The following is a 19,110-nucleotide window of genomic DNA, read 5'->3' on the forward strand; positions in this document are numbered from 1 at the left end:
TTTGCTTTATACAGTTATATTATGAGGTGAAGTGGGGAAAATAACAGCACAAAATTGCACATGTAGTACAATAACAATTGTGTAAAAAAATGTGTTGAGGAAAACCTGGAAAAAAAAGTAAAATGTAATATTATCAGTGTCTATTTCTGGGAACTGGAATCACTGCTGAATTTTATGAAAATGTTCTGTCTTCAGTAATTTTGAGTTTTCTATCCTGTGTTGAGGGAATAAATAAATCTCTCTCATGCACACACATAAACACACACACACACATACACACACACACACACACACACACACACATTTCACTTCTCTCAAGGCCTGGAGCTGGTCATCTTATGGATTCTCTTCAGCTCTGAGATGGAAGATTCTAATGTTTACTGTATCTCACTGCTATAGGCAACTAAATCACTCTCTTCTCTCAGGTCTTCAGCCATTTGCTGCCTTTGCCGTCCTGGCCAGAGCCCACTCTTCTGGTTTGCTCTCATTCTCAGCGGCAGTGTATTGCCTGCGTTCTGTTCTGCGATTAGACTATCAGGCTCCTGCACACAGCAGTCAAGTATAATCTAGTTATCTCTGTGAAAAGCAAATCTGGATCCTGTGCCAATTATACTGGCACCCCCAACTCCGATATAACCAAACATGTCAATGGTTCCCGCTGAGCAAAATTATCATGATTGGAGCTTTGCATTTTGAGAGTGATTAATTTTATTAAGATTCATTGATTCTCTCACTGGACTGTAAGCTCCTTGAGGTTAGGTATCCCATTAGTTTTTATCAGTCATGGGATTTCCAGCCCTAGCATGAGCTCAGGATTCAAGGTTCTAGACCTGAAGTTCCCACTGCTTTGAATGATTTTTCCCCAGATATTTCTCACTTCTTTGAGGACTCTGCCTACTTCTGACCATCTCAATCCTTGACCAACCATCCTGTTTAACACACAACCTCCCCTCCTTTTCCCCTCAACTTGCTTTCTTTTACTTCATAGTACTTACCTCCATCTGAAATTGCCTCAGATGTCTATCTTTTTCTACATATTTATTCTTTACTTGTTTAGTGCCTGTCTCCCTCTAAGAGACTGTAAACTCCTTGAAGGAAGTGATTGGGATGTGTTGTTCATTTCTGTAACCATACTGCCTAGAACAGGACTTAACACAGTGGATACTCCATGAACATTTGTGAAACAGAGGCATTGTGTGAAAGTGTTTTCTGTAAGGAAAGAAGGAAGGAAGGATGGAAAAATAGAAAGGAGAAAAAAAGAAAAAAACAAGGAAGAAATAGAGGAGGAAAGAATTATACTCCTAGAAATCTAATGTGGCTCTTCTTCACATTAAACTTGGGGAGCACTTATGCCTATATTAGAGCTTCTTGTTGCCCCAGTGTCTTTAAGAAAAATGATGAAAATAAATGGTCTGAATCAGAAGACACTGATGCTAGTTCTTCTCTGTCATGGTTCCAATTTACTTATACAATATTTTCTGGCCTAACAAGGGAACAGGGCCAGATGGGCTCTAATGTTCCATTCTCTACTAAAATTCTGTGGTTCTAAACTTTTAATTCTGAAACGTATTTGCTTTCTATTTCCCTATTTCTAGATGCTAAAATGATTATAATGAAGATTTAGATTCAACTTTTAGGTAAAATAGCTTAATTGAAAAATGCAAGATAAAATTAATATTTTAACTCAGTTTTAATCTTTATAAACATTTTAAGACAAATATATTGGTTTTATATATTTTTACATTTATGTGTTTTGTACATTAAGTGGTATATATATTATATATGCAACATGTTCTATTACATAACATACTATATATACACACAACAGAATATATATTATTTATATTTAAATACTAGGCATAATTTTAAAAACTTACTTGATATGTGAAATATATAAAGGTCCTAAACTAAATTTAGGTAAACTAAATTCATACAATTCTATCAAGTATATTTGTTCAGATATCTGAACAAGTTTGAATCCAGGCTACAGAAGAATGCTTCCACCCCCTTCCCTGCTGTGAAACTGAATGGAGATACATTTAATGCATCTACTTAAAATACATTCACCATACGAAAGTGTTTCCAATTCTTCATTGCCTTCCAGCAGCTTCTTCTCTTAACCATCTATATTTAAACATGGGTCAAAAATCATGGGGCCTGAATTTGGGTCCCAGTTTTGACACTATCTTGCAATGGATTCTTTTTACTCTGGTATAATAAAAAACAGTATTCCTAGATCTGTGATTCAAGACCTTTTCATATTTCGAGTTTTAAGAAGCATACCTTGGGATATTTTCATTTAGATGATTTGTTGGGGGAGGGGCAGAAAAGGCAAATATTTGGACAGCAGTGAGAGCTTACTGAGCTATAAATGTGGTGTGTAGGACAAGAAAGATACAGTTCACACACACACACTTACACAGTGCCGTAAAGACTCTCATTTGAATGAAAAGGATAAATGCTACCATTTCCTTTATCTGTATTATTGGTAAACCAGGTAGCTGATGTTATCTCTGAAAACCATATTCCTTAACTGTATTTCTATTGGGATTCATTGGTATAATTAAGACTTGAATGGTCTGAAATATTTCAGGAAACTGCAGTGAATATTCTTTCCTTTATCTGAAAATGTAGTTTTATTTCATCTGAAATTGTTTTCTATAATTTCCCTCTCCACCCACAAATGATATTCTTTTTATACTTATAGATATACTTACTCATGAGCCTATGAACTAAAACTACACTTCATAGAAGTAAGAGAAACCATAATGCTATCCTAGCACTGAGGGTATATGATTGGTATTCTAAATGGGAAGTATTTACTTTTTATTACTATAATGATTTTTTAATAATTTCCACAATTTGAAATGTGGTTAGAATGCCACTGGTAGTTGAAAGCTGGCAACATGATTTAATATTTTTAACATATGATCTGGTGTTTGCTGCAGTGCTTCAAAATGTTAAATGTCATTATTCATGTTATAGTATTATCAATGATAATAAATTAAGCTAAACCAGTGGCAATGAAGTTTTATATCATAATTTATTTTGACTCACTTTGGAGTCCTAGGTTGACCATTGTTTTGTATGAGTTTTCTTATGTGAAATAACATTTTTTCCTCTCTTCTTTGTCATTTACTAGGATGTTTATTCTACTGTTTCTAACATTCAAGGGTCTTTCTTGTATTTCTTTGTATTCTGTTCAGTGGAGCAGAAAATTTGTCTCGGCTTCAATTTTTCTTTTGTTCCCAGAACGTCTCCCCTCCTCCAGTGCTGAAGTGGAAAAATAATTTCCGCTCTTGCACCACACAGGTTCAAAGTCTTGTTTTTCACCATGTTGCTCCCAACAGCGAATTTTCTAACCCACATGAAAGAAGAACACCAAAGCTCTAACCTGGAAGTCTGCAAGGGTCTGAGAACAATTGAAAATCAGTTCCTACAACCAGGATTAGCCCTCAGCGGTTCACTGGACATTCTGAGGAGACGCACATGGAAGCCAGTGAGGGCACCCACCTGCTGGCACTGGCATAGGTGGCCCAGCTCAGAAGTCAAGGTCTATTGTCAAGGAGAATGGAAGCAAACCGGAGAAATTAAAAAGCAAGTAGCAAACAATCCAGTAGGCTAAGCCAGGGACTTGGGAGTCTCCTCCCTTCCTCATTCCCTGCATGAGTCATTTTTCCAGTCTGTCCACACCCATTCACCCTTCTTCCATCGGCCTCCACCCTACACTCCCATTCACCCTCCAAGCTGTTGCTACAGGATCTTTCTGAAATTCAAGTCCAAATCTCACCTGTCATCTCCTTGCTGTGTAAACTCATCTAGATCATCACAGTTTTCAGAGTAAAGTTGAGACTCCTTGGATTAACTCAGACCTACTTTTAGCTCATTTGCTGCCACTCTCCTGTAAGTATCCGGCTTGTACTTCTAACAGAAAGATTGGCAGGTCCACTGTATTTGCCAGGCTCTTTTCTCCAATGGACCTGGACTCAATTCCCTTTATCTTGCTAATTTCTACACACCTTTCAAGGCACCTGTTAAAGTCACTCCTCCAGGAAGCTTTCCTGACTCTACTCAGGCCCATCTTGGGCTTGCCTTCATCATTTTAGCATTAATCCTTCAGGCGGAATTAATTGGTTTATTTTTCTCTTCAGTAGTCTCTTCCCTAGTAGAGGTATTATCCTTGAGGGTAGGAACTCTGTGTTATCCATTCTCGAATCTCTGGCATAGCAAGCACTTGATGTAGTTGTTGAAATGAATGCTGAATTAGAAGAAAAGAAGTCCTCATAGCTTGGGGTAGCTACCAATTGGCAGATAGAGAATGCCCATCCCTGTTCTCTGAGAAAGTGTCGGTTTCCTTTTAAATTTGCTTCCACTGTGTGTGCGCTTGGGTACTTTTCAATGATTAACACTGAGAAGTGGCACCGTCTAATTAATTTGTTTGTTCTGGAAGGGAGCAGTGCACAATATTAACTCAGTGTTTTGTGGATCTAGCCAAGGGTCGAGAACGCAAGTCTGTTATTAATGCCTCTAGAAGTATTTTTGTACTTTAGCACCTTTCATGATGTTTTTCCTTCTCCTCCTTAAGCTGTCCCCACCCTCTCTAACACAACCTAACAAACTTGTAGGAAGTACATCGCACAGTAGCTAGCATTTGGTCCTAAACTGTGTCCAAAACATGGAAAAAAATGTTTTTAATTAGAATCATCATTGAACAAGTTATTCCCTAAATCCAGAGGAAATTCTGCCCCCCCCCATCTCTAAAACTTGATCACATAACGACAGTCCAGGATTCTTTCTATTCAAAGTGCAGGCAAGTTACATCTTACGACACCCAGTGAATTATGATTTGGGGCTGTGGTTTCCTTTGTTCCAGCAATGATATGACTTATTTGCCTCGGACTATTACAGTATTGCAGAAAATTAATATTTTATGTTGAAAAGAGGGGGCTCTTCTTTCTATAAATCATATAATGCAGAGTTGGGAAGGAAGGGGATTTTCCATTCCAAATATTATTTACAAAGTAGATGGGAAGCTGGTATGTGAGTGTTCGTGCTTGTGTGACAGTAAGTTTTAGTAAGGAATTCCAAAACCGTGGACACCCTGTTACTTGAGAAAGATACACACTGGCAGTCGTGCGGATGTCTTTCCCGCCTGTGGGCCATCCAGGTTCAAAAACCGTGTGGTGCATTTTAACGCGGCAGCCCCACCAGCTCCTACTGTTTTATCCTGATTTTGAGACTCACCTTCAGTCTAACCTTGCCGGCTGCCTTACCAAGTCCCATCCACGGGCCTCTTTCAGCAACGAACCGATTTGTCGGCTCAGCCAGTCGGAAGGAGCAGAAAGTAGTAGGGGTGCGTCCTGTCTGCACTATAGCTCGGGGGTTATAATGCTGAACGTATAAGATGGAAGATACCACCGGGAGGCGGCGGGGATGCACCTCGCCAGCTCCAGCTCGGGTTTCCTTTTGCTCTCCGCGTCGGTCGGCGGGTGGCAACGACCACCCCCAGCGGACTTTGTTTGGTTGAGGGGCGACGAGGTGGCGGGGGGGGAGCAGAGCCGAGGGGCGGCGGAAAGTTGAAGAGCGTTTTTTTCGCCGCCGCGTGCGTTCCGGGGCTCGACGAGTCCGCCCAGGGCTTCCTGGTGGGGCTGGGCCGGCGGGGGAGGGGCCGCGCAGCAGCAGCGGAAACCAGACCTCGGCGATAAGAGGCTGCACAGCGACATGCAACAGTCTTTTCACTGCAGCTGAATGAGTTGTGGCGCTCACAATGCTCCCGTGACCGGGAACTGACAAGTTCAATTTTAAATCGCGGGCCTCTTGGAATCATGACTCCCACAATGCCTTGGGCACTCGCTCGGCAGTCGGGCTGCCTCTGAAAAAAAAATGTGAGAGGTAAGTTTCCATTTTCACAGTTTGCTCGCGCTGGGCTGCTGCTCTGCATTGTTCGTGTTCTTTCGGGGCTGTACATGGCTGAAGGAGGAAGTGAGAGGAGGCTTGGGCCGGCTCAGCACGCTGGATGGTTTCCTATCACACACCATCTCGAGCTAGAGGGAAAGCGGGAGGTTGCAGCTGCAGCCCAGCTGCGAGGAGCCCTTCCCTGGGCTCTGCGGACACCGTCAGCACTGCCAGCTTCCCACTTGGCAGCCTAAGAGAAAGAAAGAGAAAAGAAAGAAGGGGGGTGGTGGTGGTGGCGGATAAAAGAAACAGGTGCGTGGAAGTGTACTTACAACTTAACGACCTTTGTCGGGCGGAGATGCGAGTCCATCAGATGGGAGCCACGGTTTCTCCCAAGAGATCCCGCATCCCTGCCCCTGGGGCTGCCATCCAGCCCGGTTTTCATCTGGGCCAAATATGTGCACGCAAAGGTTAATTCTCTGCCTGCTACCCATAAATTACGCATGACATGTTTAGCTGGGCTTCCTTATATGGAGAGTGCTGTATTTCAGTCCAGTTTGCCTTTTGCCAAGTTTACAGGGCGGAAGAAGCCCTGCATGAGAGGGCTCTTTTTTTTTTTTCCCATCGTTTTGTAGTGCGTCACTCAAAAACTGTAAGAAAAGTAAGTATAGGCGCTCTCAGGGTGGAGCCGCAGTTGGTTGACTGAATTGCTTTCATGAAAGGTTGAAAAGAATGAAAAGTAGTTAGGACTGGGGTTCTGGATTTTTAGACAAAAGCAGGACAAATATGTAGCGCGGCCTCCCCCCACCCCCTTTTCTTTTTTTAAACGGAGCCGGAATCTGTTATTGGTAGTAATGTGTCATGTGAGAATACTTTGATTCCAGAGCCTGTAACACGAGCAGGTATATGGTGGAGCTTATGCTTGCCCCTCTCACAGCACTTTACAACTAGAGTGGTGGAGCTGGAAGAGTAATTGTGTTCTTAAATCTCTCCTGGGTCGGGAGAATATGCGGCTACTAGGATTCTGTGCTGTATTTCCGTGGAGTGCGCTTCCCTAGGATTAAGATTGAGTAAGAAGCTGCCAGAAAGGTTATTGGCACTGCCTTTACTGTGCGTACCCACCAGCCCAGGCACAAGCCGATAGCAAATGGATGGTAAACTCTGCTGTACTCGGAGGAATTTCTCAAACAAATTAATACACTGAGAGAGAAGTCATAATTAATGCCTTTGGATTTGCAGGCCCTCTGCAATGTGCTTTGAAATACTACACCAGTGGACACGGTGTTCCCCCCTCCTGGGTTTGAACACAACGCCTGTTTATACCCAGAGGGTATTTAGTACATAACTATTCTATACCAGCATAAGTGATCCACTCCATGTTATCTCTGTGGGTTCCTGAGAGCGTTGGTGTTTCTCCCTGTCTTGCTGTTGAGATAAAATGTTATCACTGAGACAAGTTAAAATGAAAGTTCAAAGACTGTAAAATTTATCCCAGGAATACTTAGTTCAGTGCTTAGAATGTCTTAGGTATGGTGCTATAGCTGGGGACTCTGAATAAAGTTATTTTGTAGCCTGTGAAAGCACATTGTCGTCACTTGTATCTTTGCTTTCTTAAAGTTGGTGACAAACACAGCTCAAAACTGTGTTTTAGGAAATCTCCAGCTTTCTGATTTTCATCAGTGTTGTGTATTTGCATGGGGGTGAATTATTTTTGGATTACTAGTGTGTTGTTAGGCCTTCCTTCAAAAGGTAGACAAAGCTTTTAGTTTTATTTGTTTAATGGGGGGTTTCCTTGCAAAAGTTGCCTTTTGTGTTTTAAGGAACAAGTTCGGTCAGCACCAGAAAACCTGTTTATCCATTCGTCTATAATTACAATGTCACTAAAGACGTAATAATCAGGTTGTATTATTACTAAGAGACTCAGAAAACCTCACGTGCCTAGCTTAATTTTTTTTTCCTCATGTAACTAAGAACAAATTTGTGTGCAGACACACATCGTGTGTGATACTCTATGCAGCCATGCCAACAGAGAATCCAAAGTGTTTTATGGTTTGAGATATTATTGCTTGTGTTTACATTTCCACATTTGGGGCAAACTTAGACTCCAAGTTGAATTCATTAAATTTTGATTCCAACATTCTGTTCTTCCTCTGGGCACAGAATTCCTATGAAATGAAACACTGGGTTCTGTTCCAGAACAAGAACAGAATATCCCAAGGTTTCTCCTGGCGGGGGAGGGAGGGAGTAAAATCGTATTTCTGATTGAGGAAGGGTGTATTACTTTTTTATATAAAATTTCCTGTCTTTACTGTAAGCAAAAATATTGCCCTTGCATTTATCATTGTCGCCATACATTAGGCCTGTATTTGATATATCTATTTATGGAAACAGAGAGAATAGCCTTGCTGCACCTTCTGGCTTTCTGCTTGGTGATAGAAGATGCAGAGATTAGAGACTATCTCAGATCTTGCTTAGAAGAAGATGAAAAGAATAGGTGATTGGGCTTTCTTACACTCTGAGGCATCAGGGTGGGCAGTAGATATGAAGGTCAGGGGAGCAGACGAAGGGAGTGAAATATAGTCACTTAAATATTTGGTTCAATATAAAATCCTAATGGCAATACCAATCACAGAGGATGTTACATAGGGAGATTTTAAAGTGTGTGGCCTTTTAGGCCAAAAAGCTTCATATTTTTGGAATCTAGAACGTGCTGTCCAGTACAGTAGCCATTGGCCACATGTGACTGTTGAGCACTTGAAATGTGGTTTTCTGGATTGAGGTTTGCTCTAAGTGTAAAATGCATACTGGATTTTGAACACTTTGTACAAAAGAAAGAATATAAGACATCTGATAATATTTTTTATATTGATTATCTGTGGCAGTGATACTATTTTGGATATATTGGTTTCAGTAGGATATATTGTTAGATTAATTTCATGTGTTTCTTTTCACTTTTTAAAAAATACTGCTACTAGAAAACTTAAAATAGCAAGTGTGGCTTGCATTGTATTTCTATTGGACAGGGCTGTTCTAGAGTAAAGCAAGAAAGCACTGTTCTGGTAGAAAGCCTAAAGAGTTTGCTGGTCAAAACACAATAAAATGGACTTTTATTTTTACAAGCTGAAGAAGTTTATTATACATAGGAATACCTCATCTTTCTTATCCATTGTAACCAAAATCTGAGAAAACACACCACCTAACATCTATTTTTGTATCCTCAAAACTACTATTTAGTTTAGAGATTTAATGGTGAGGTAGTAATAACAGAGAAAAGGCTTATAATTAGGGGATGAGTCTTAACACCTCTCAAAGGCCAGAATAGAGTATGATTGCTACTTAGGAACATTTTAGAGACACTATAGTTACCATTGTCCTGAAGTTACCGAACACAAACGAGTCACTAAAATTTATTTTAAAATAGAGTTTTCAGTAAATAGCAGTTATCTTCAAATGCTTCATATATATTTTCCTTTGCTGTGACTTTCCACCCTTAGAGAATAAAACCCCAAATAAATCCAAACAAACTCCTGACTGTCTGTTAATCGAAGATTAATGAATTCACAAGAATGAAAGATTTTTCACCTGTAGGGAAGAGGGCATTGTTTTCAAATGTTAGGAAAGGTAAGAATACGCTTCTGTAGTAATGTTCTAGGCTTTGAGGAATTCCTATACACGGAGACATTGTCTTTATAATTTGAACACATTTTGAGAAAGCATCTAACTGGTAAACAAAGCACAATGGCCTAGGTCCTGGAAACATTCCTTTCAGATATTTTCAAAACTGAAGTACATTTTGCCATGCGCAGTGAGTGTTAAACTGAAAAACAACGTCGTTCTTTTCTATCCATATAACATATGCTTACTTTTATTTCCTTGAAGGATGCCAAAGATATAAGACAGGCTGGATGCAGTGAGTTCTTCTTTGGTGGGGGGGTGGGGTGGGGAAGGGAGCAGGTTTTATGGAGAATCTCGGAAGAGTTGCCTCCCGGCTTGGTGCCATCTTGAATCTGTCCCCCACTACAGGAGGCATAACTGCTATTAGCGTCAATGCATGTGTGGAGCCTGCGGGGGACAATGATCCCCATTAACTTTGTAGATCATTTCTGATGAGTCACGAAGCAAATTCACTAATGGTTGGAGAATTATTGATCGCAAAGCAGAGGATTCAAGAAGAGCTATTGACATAGGGCACCAAAAGTCTCTAGACATATCTTGTATTTTTAGAGTTGAGGTAGGGAACTCGGGGTTTATGTAGTAGTGTTTTTGTATTATAAAAATATATATTTGATGCAAGAGGGAAGAGATATGGGAACATATGTATATGTATAACTGATTCACTTTGTTATAAAGCAGAAACTGGCACACCATTGTAAGGCAATTATATACTTCAATGAAGATGTTTACAAAAATATATATATGTATTTATATAAGCATTACAGCTATATCCTTGGAAAAACACTTAGCAAATACGAGGCTATAGTTTTCTACACGTTATTGTTAGTCTTTTAATGGTTTCATTAGATCTCTTTCAGATAATTATTCATGTTTTCTGAGAGGCATCTTATCACTTCTGCCTGTGACGTCCATAAAAATGAAAAACCTTTGAAGAATTTATGTTAGAGTTTTAGGCATTCTGTATTTGTTACCTTTCCCACTATTTTTGAGATCTTGCTCTAGGATTCTGTGGTGATCCTTTGTCAAAAAGAGTTCAGGATATATTAATCTCAAGATGAAATGGAGGCATATTGGATAGAGTGGAAAATTACTTTTCCACTGAGATCAATTATTTTAAAAAGGTGAAGGTATTTCTGAAATAAGTATCATGCTTCAAGTAGTGCATATGCTCCAAAGGAAAAAACTGTCATCTCTTTGGACATTGTTTTAAGAAATCGAGAGGTGTATCTTTCATATACCCAAAGAGGTGAATAATAGCTAATAAGGTACATAGTCCCATCAAGTGTGGATACAATTTGTGTGTGAATGTATATAGGAAGATAAAACTTTTCCCAAGGCAATGCCAATTTATTAAAATCACCTGGATATTAAATAACAATATTATTAAAAAGAATTGTGATAACACCATTGTAAAGCAATTATACTCCAATAAAGATGTTAAAAAAAAAAGAATTGTGATAAATACTACATAATCCAAAGGCTAATGTCCATGCACATATTAACTCCATTCCGGTCTCTCTTTAGCCAAATTCACAAAATGACAATATTTCTTCCTCCAAAGGATTCTTAAAAAAATTTATCTTGAGACTGGATTTTCGCTATATTTCCACTTTTAAAATAGTTGGGGAGCTCTTAATTAAGAATAAATTTGTTTTAAAGAGCTAACAAGATTCTAGGATCATGGGAACACGTTTAATCATGTGAAATAAACATTGCATGCTGATTTGAGATATTATTTTATTTTGTAAAGTTGATTCATAGGAAAATACGTATTTTGGCAAAAATAGCAAGCTAGGTTCAGTGAGATCTACCAAACTTAAGATATACCTTTTCCTCAAAGAGGTGGCAGTCTGGTAGGGGAAGTAAAAGTTTTGAAAATAACTGTAAAGTGGAAAGTGATGTTTCATAAGCAGAGGCTTGGTAACATGGTATGGAAGTTGAGATAAGGAAAGGTACATCTTAATGTAGCTCTGACCACTACATGTAATAAAGGGATCGAACGGTTCTAATGCATTAATAGTGGAAAACAAAAGGTATTCTTTATTTTTTAACATTATAAAAATATTATTCTGTTAAAGCAGCATTAATTATATCTATTTAGTGATATTTCCATATTTTTCATATGTATACATTTTACATCCAGACATAATTTTCATACATGTTCTAGTTCAATTATTTAATTCATTTTGCTGGTAGAAATATATAGATTTCCAAACGTCCTATAGTAAAATATTGATAGCTTTGTCATTAGTATTACTGTTGAATATCATAAAATATCAGTTTTTGAAGCCACCAAATAGTTACAAATGTATCAGAAACCAAAGTGGGTAACTGGGGTGAACAGTGGTTGTAGAAAAAAAAAATTTTTTTTTTTTAACCCCACATTTGTTTATTTATTTATTTATTTTTGGCTGTGTTGGCTCTTCGTTTCTGCGCGAGGGCTTTCTCTAGTTGCGGCGAGCAGGGGCCACTCTTCATCGCGGTGCACGGGCCTCTCGCTGTCGCGGCCTCTCTTGTTGCGGAGCACAGGCTCCAGACGCGCAGGCTCAGTAATTGTGGCTCACGGGCCTAGTTGCTCCACGGCATGTGGGATCCTCCCAGACCAGGGCTCGAACCCGTGTCCCCTGCATTAGCAAGCAGACTCTCAACCACTGCGCCACCAGGGAAGCCCAGGATGTAGAAAATTTGTTCAAGAGAAAGCTAGGTTAAAAGTAAGCTGATAATTACAAGGTTGTTTGCTAAAAAATCTATATACTAAAGTTAAGCAGCGGAAGTAATTCTAAAATATACCAAAAACCCAGTGATTTCATTTTGGGAAAGGAAATGTATAATATATAATGAACAGCAATGAGAGAACTGTATATTAGCAGGGAGATTTTAATCAGAGACAACCAGAGTATACAATTTAATGTGACGTTGAATAGAAGAAAAGTGAAGAAATAAAAACAAGCTATAGCTGATGATTGCAGGCACTGGTAGAAGTGTCACAATTGTGAATACAATTTTGTGGGTTTTTAAAAATAATTCATGAATATTTTAAGTACATGGTTGTGAAAGATGTGGTAACATTGTGTATACTTACTGTACTCCAAATCCCTGCATACTGACATTTGTCTACAATGATTATGACTGAATAGACTCCTTCAGAAAATTCGAAAAATGTACGGTAACAATAGTATATGCAGTGGGAGTGTGAGGAAATCTAAACAGTGAAAGACTTTACAGTTTAATAGTCAAAACACGTCAAAAGCAGGTTAAATAACAAGAATGCCAAATAAGGCATTAAGCAGTTCATATTCATATTTAGTACATCATTAAAGATACTTTTTGAACTTGACTTAGTATTAAAACTTACAGACCATACCCAGCTTACTGTATCCAAAAAATTTAATATAATCGAGTATTCAACAATCTGTTTATCAGCATTGTTGATGATAGTAATAATTATAGGTTAACATTTTATTTGTTTCTGTCTTATCTGATTACAGAAAAGAATTACCTTTACAATGACCTTTCAGCACTCTAGGTGGATGGCTAGCTCTTACCCTAGTAGAAAGATAGTCTGGGGTGGGATGGTGATAGTCAGGTTAGGCCACAGGCCACAGATATAATAGGAGGGCAAATGGCCAGCTGGGGGAGGGAAAGTTGGAAAAAAAAGCTCTGAGCCATTGAGTTTGCAACTCAGTATTCTCCACAAAGATTCCCTCATTGATATTTCTGTTTACTAAATTTTAGTTTCAAAAAGCCATGCTATGAAATGATACATCAGTTTCTATAAACAGTATATCTAAATTTGTTTTGAAAGTACAATCTTTGTTGCAGTGCAGGTAGAACAACAAAAACAGACCTCATTTGGGGGTAACATGTTTTGAAAAGTGGAACACTTTGTAAATATAAGAGGTGATACTGCTGTTATTATTATCATTTAAAAATTATCGTATCTTTATATATTTATTGCATTTTGTCTATATCTTGAAAGGAGTAATAGACTTTGGGGGGTGGGGCACAAAAGTCTCACAATGTATTGATTTTATTTCACCAAACCAGATGTGACTAGGTATGTGGACTGGGAAAAACCATTTACTCTTTCCATTGTTTAATTCTTACATCTGCGAAATTATAAACATGTTAATAAAAGAAGTGCCACTTGCTATACATTTCTTTACAAAATATCTCATTTAATCTTTCTGACAGCTGTAAAATATCCCTTATGACTTTTATCTTAAAGATGACTAACATGACTAGAAAACACTTTTTGTAGTTTGCAGAGTTTGCGAGATCTTTTTTTCTTCTTCATTCCAACGTCCATGTTTTTAACCAATTTTTTGTCTTGCTTGCAGTCATATACAGAGAATGGTGATGAGAATAATAGCTTTAACAATGATTACTAACATCTTGAGCTACTTTCTTTGTGCCAGGGTAAAGTTTATGAATTAATTCACACATTCCTCAGAACAGCCTTATGAGATGGGTACTGTTAATATCTCGGTTTCAAAGATGGGGAAACTGAGGCACAAAGTTACTTGCCCATGGTTTCTTAACTAGGAAGTGGCACAACAAGGAGTGGAACCAAGGTAGTCCAGTTCTAGAACCCATGCTTGTATGTCAAAGAATAAAAACAAAATTTAAAAAATACTTGTGTTGGGTACTGATAGGAGATTGAAACTGTAAACATTTGGAATAATCCAGAAGAGTAAAACTTTCTACAGCATTTGAGGAGACTCTAGAAGAATGGGTAGAAAGTAAGAGGAGAGGGAGAAAAGGCCTAGGGAGGGGCAGTTAACAGGGTAGAAGAAACGAGGAATCAGGTGGGAAAGGGAGATAGGGGCTCCACTTTGGAGGGCACTGAGGACCAGGTAGTAAGTTTGATTCACAATGGGAACATTAGGAGACATTTGCTTTGGCAAGTAACTGTACAGGAGTTGTGTGTTAGTGACAGTTTTTAGAGAAAGAATAGGACACACATAGGATGAAGTGGAGATTGTAGGATAGAGATGAGGGACTAAAATGACAGGAGAATGAAAGGGACATGTGTGCTAGGGAAAAAGTGACAGGCTTTGGGTCCACAGGCTGTAGCAGCTGTTAGATGTGGATGTTAAAGGTGATGGGAGGTATTAAAAATGATTTTAAAAATATGGTAAGAATTTTTAAAACTTTTCATCCAAAATTTTTAAAACTTTGTTAATGTTATACCTGTTCATCACATTGCTCCTTGTGAGGTCTTTTAGTATAAAGAACTGTATTTTAAAATATCAGAGAAAAACACTTAAAATTATATTTTATCAGGAACTATAACTTGGGTAAGTGGAAGATACCTGTTAAATTCTTAAAACAGTTCATTTCTGTGTCAAGCTCTTTTAAAAGACAGGGTTGTTAAATTCTTTATTCCAAACTGGTAATTCTAAAGTAAGCGTAATTTCATCTTTAGGGGTATGTTGTTGTTTGCTAAGAAATGTCTCATTGACGGCTAGGCAGTTCTGGTCCCCTGTTAAAAGTTCATGTAGAACACTGGTGTAAATAATCCTCAGTGATAAACCAGGTGGCAGATAGATACATGATAAAACAAGTTTGCAATGTGCTCAATGTAGCTGACATTTATACTTCTCAGACCTTGCTATTTTAGGGAAGGTATCAGTGTAACTGTGATATTCTTTTTCCTGGAAATAAAGATCCTTAATAATCAGATGTTCTTATAAACAGAATGATTTACCTATGGGAATAAATAAGCAGTTGCATTGAGTTAACAGTTACCTGGAGTTGTGAGGGCAGTTATATTTCAAATAGAATAGAAAGCTTTGCAGGAGTACTCGTCGGCCTTTTTACACAAGGCACTTAAATGCTTTTTACAAGTAAATGGCTTAAGAGAGTTTAAGCAGAGCATGTCAGAACAATGTATTTAATACACATAGAGAAGTTCTTATGAAATCAAGACAGTTTTCAAGAAAAAGATTCTATTTATAAATATTTACCACTTTATTTAGATGGTCTATATCCACAGAAAATAATTTTAAAATTGCACTGTTTATGTCTTTAAATGTAGCATGTTTATGTAGAGCTAGAGAAAATAATGTTAACTGTTTCATTTTGCCTTTTGTTTATATGCCTTTTAGTATTATGTGAAAACCACACTCAGAACATGCCTTTTTCTATTATTAGACTTTTTTTTTTTTTTTGCCTTATCGGTTTTGGCCTTGTGCTACAAAGATATGGTAAAAATCTGTTTTTGTTGAATTATAGATAATGCTTAGAAAATTTCATCCTAAAGTAACTAAGATTAAATAGTATTAAAATTAGAAATTCTTCTTTGCTTTCTCTATTCACTGGGCCAGTCTTAACTAGACAAATTTACTCCAGCCATCTGAGCCATTATTTGAATTTTCATTATTTGAAAATTTCAGGGAAAGCTGCATTGTCAACTTAATGGCCTTCATATAAGGCAATTGGTCTTAAATACCTTATCCAGAAGACTTTGAGAGATTTGATGAGCGTCGCGAAAGTGAACAACAGGGAATACAAGCAAATCTTTAACCCAGGTGTAGAGTCTCTCTGAGGTATTGCAGAACCTTTCCAAAAATTAATTTGAAATATCCAGAACAATAATTGAGACTATTGAAAACAATGTACTTCAAATGGAATTCTGCGTAATGCTTTCTGGGGGACCACATTCACTGAAAATTGTCCGTGGGAAGTGACCCTCTCAGAGAAATATAGTTTGAGGACTGGATTTTAAAAGTAAATATTGTTTTGGGAGCAGTTAATATAGGAAGCGATTACTGTGTCTGTTTCTCAGTAATGGATTAAAGTTTATTATGTGCTGAGGTCTTTTCACTTAGAAAGTTATTTTCCTATGTTAACAATAGGCAATATAGGGAAATCAATTCATTCTTTGTGCTCTGCTAAATAATTGACAAACATATTTTGAGCACCTATCAGAAGTAAGGGATTGTAGTAGGTCAGGAGAAGAGGTTTCAAAGGAGAATTACATAGTTTCTATTCTTCTTTGACGTGTAATTGAGTTGGGGAGAAAGACATGAAAAGTTAACAGTACAATCAGTATTGGCACCATACAGTTGAGTACCAAAGGAGGAAATTCAAAGAAGGAAGTCTTTGTGGAGCTGAATGGTTAGGGCATGCTCTGTGGAGGAGGTGGGCCTGACATAGGCTGAAGGTTAGGCAATCTTTTCAGAAAATAGAGGGAAACAGTACGAACAGTATGAACAGAATGAGGCTAGCTGCCATATTTGAGCACCTTCTCTACGTGAGACATCCATTCCAGAAAAGAACCATAGTGCTACACAATTAGGGAACAGGCTTGTGTGGCAGGAACCACCATCCTCTTGATAGAGATGAGGAAGCTGAAACTCAGAGAGGTTAACCTACTTGCCTAAATTCACGCAGCCTGGTGAGCAGCCAAAATGAATTGAGGCCAGGTCTTTCCTCACTTCAAAACCAGCATTCTCTTTCCCCTTTATGATTCTGCTGAGAATGAATGTGGTATAGTTACGATACAGTAGTTTTGAAACTTCACCCATAGAATTGACAGGGCTCAATAAGGTATAGATTTAATTTAAAAGGCTGGCAAGTACATTTCATTCTTTTGCTTTGCCATTGGATTACAAAGGGCATAGAGTTTCACACCTGTTTGTAATCTTTGCTTCTTAGGTTTATAAGCCTCCCGTCTTTAGCAGATATGGTAAGGGCATGCAGTAGTGTGACCCATTATAACATTGCATTTGGGCCATCTGCTATCCAATCGGAGGAAGCTTTGCCAAGATAATGTACTTTCACGCCAATAACATGATGCCATAAAATTTTCGCCAAGAAATGATAGGCATAGCTCCAGAGCACATGCTAAATTTTTTTTTTTTTTTTAAACATCTTTATTGAAGTATAATTGCCTTACAATGGTGTGTTAAATTCTGCTTTATAACAAACATGCTAAATTTATTTATCATCTTCATATGGTCATTTTATGCTTTCATGTTGCCTCATCTTCACACACCAGTCTGTACTCTCTGTCACTATGTGGCATAGCCTAATGACTTAAAAAAGATAAAGTATTAATTGAAGACTGGTTCTCTTGGAGCTTGTCACTTGCTAAAAAATTCCTCTCTTCGTAGAGCTATTTTGAACATATACCAAATAAAATTATATGTTGTTTAGAGAAGGAAGATGGAAGAACTGTATGCCATTGCTTTTGGCCTCAAAGGAAAGCTCTTATTAGGAAATATTTATTGAGTGTACTTGTCCATGTGCCACCTCTCATGCTTTATCCACCTATCAGAGGATAAAAAAGTGAGTAAGATATGCCCTGTTCTCAGGGTAGTTTCCAGTGTAGTGATGGAAATATTCACAAGTAATGTACGGGCAAAACAAAGTGGGCACGGAAGAGCCAAGAATAGGCTGCTTGTGGGCAGAGTGTGGAATTTGCCTAAAACCAACCAGTAGACACCTTAACTCTTTACATACTTTGTATATTGGAGAAAAGACAAAAATCAAATCATAATTTGTTAAAATTACACGATTCAGTACTTAAGCTATTTATCTTTCTGTTTAAGTATTTGATAAATAAGTATGACCCAAATGTAGGGTGATTCTAGACCAGACAGAAGAGATTAATTTGTTTCAGACGTTGGCACTTCTGTAGAAAGATGGGGACATAATTCACCTGCAGCTTCTTCATACTAACTCCCTGATTAGGAGATGAAAACACTCAGTATTGACAGTCAGGTTTCAGAGGCGGCAACTTTTGTGTTAACAGAAAAGAAAAATCCATAAAAGAGAGGTGTGCTGTATTTAACTTTAGTGACAAAAGGTTTTAGATATGCTCACGAAGCTCTTTTTCCTCCAGCTTTTCTTTGTTTGCAGGAAATAAAGCTGTATTTTGTAGGCTAGCTTCCAAACTTTCAAATGGTGAAAGTGCAACTGTGCATATTCTATAAGACCCCATTCAGTTGTGAAGTGTTTGTTCCTTGTTTCCAGGATTTATTCTGCATTCTAGGTTGGAAAACTCAGAATTTTTATTTTATGGCTTGCCATTCTTCATTTGCAATCATAAACATTTATTTAAAGCCCACTGCATAAAAAGCTTCATGATAAGATTTTTGGCTGAAATTTTCAAGAGAAATTAGAGATATAGGTCCTGCTTTTCTGAAGTTTATGGCCCAAAGGAAAAGATCCATTCATTGTGAAATAATGAAAACAAAACAAGAACTACAAAAGACCAGACCATCAGCAATCATAATAATTATAAAAATAGCTTCTTACTTGGTAGGCACTTATTCTTTTACTTATGTGACCATACTCAGTTCTTACACAGCGCTGTGAGATTTATGCATTGCTGGCCCTGTCTCTGGTTCACAGGTGAGAAAATGGAGGCTCAGCAAGGTTAAGGTCAGCTGATTTGCTCAAGGGTCATGTGGCAAGGTACTGTGAGTGCTGAGCTCTCAGCCCAGTTTTGCTGTTTGTTTGTCTGCCTGTTTGTTTCCATCAGGATGGCACGACTTAAGTCAACAAACCCAGCAATGTAGTCTTGAGGCT

The 19,110-nt window shown here is 38.1% G+C and overlaps 1 protein-coding gene across 15 annotated transcripts in view; it reads left to right on the forward strand.

Moving 5' to 3' along the window:
- The first annotated feature begins 3,738 nt into the window (after positions 1-3,738).
- The window catches only part of MBNL1 (muscleblind like splicing regulator 1), a 177,091-nt gene continuing 161,719 nt past the window's right edge, over positions 3,739-19,110 (forward strand). For 3 of the 15 annotated variants that reach the window (XM_068546103.1, XM_068546116.1, XM_068546118.1), the window contains exon 1: positions 5,672-5,892. The gene's annotated coding sequence lies outside the window, so the exon portion shown is untranslated. Of the gene's footprint in view, positions 3,904-5,668; positions 5,893-6,535; positions 6,557-19,110 lie in introns of those variants that run through there. The other 12 variants (XM_068546104.1, XM_068546119.1, XM_068546111.1 and 9 more) reach the window with 9 other exon arrangements.

The sequence above is a fragment of the Eschrichtius robustus genome, chromosome 6, assembly GCF_028021215.1.
Source record: "Eschrichtius robustus isolate mEscRob2 chromosome 6, mEscRob2.pri, whole genome shotgun sequence".
Taxonomy (NCBI): Eukaryota; Metazoa; Chordata; class Mammalia; order Artiodactyla; family Eschrichtiidae; genus Eschrichtius; species Eschrichtius robustus.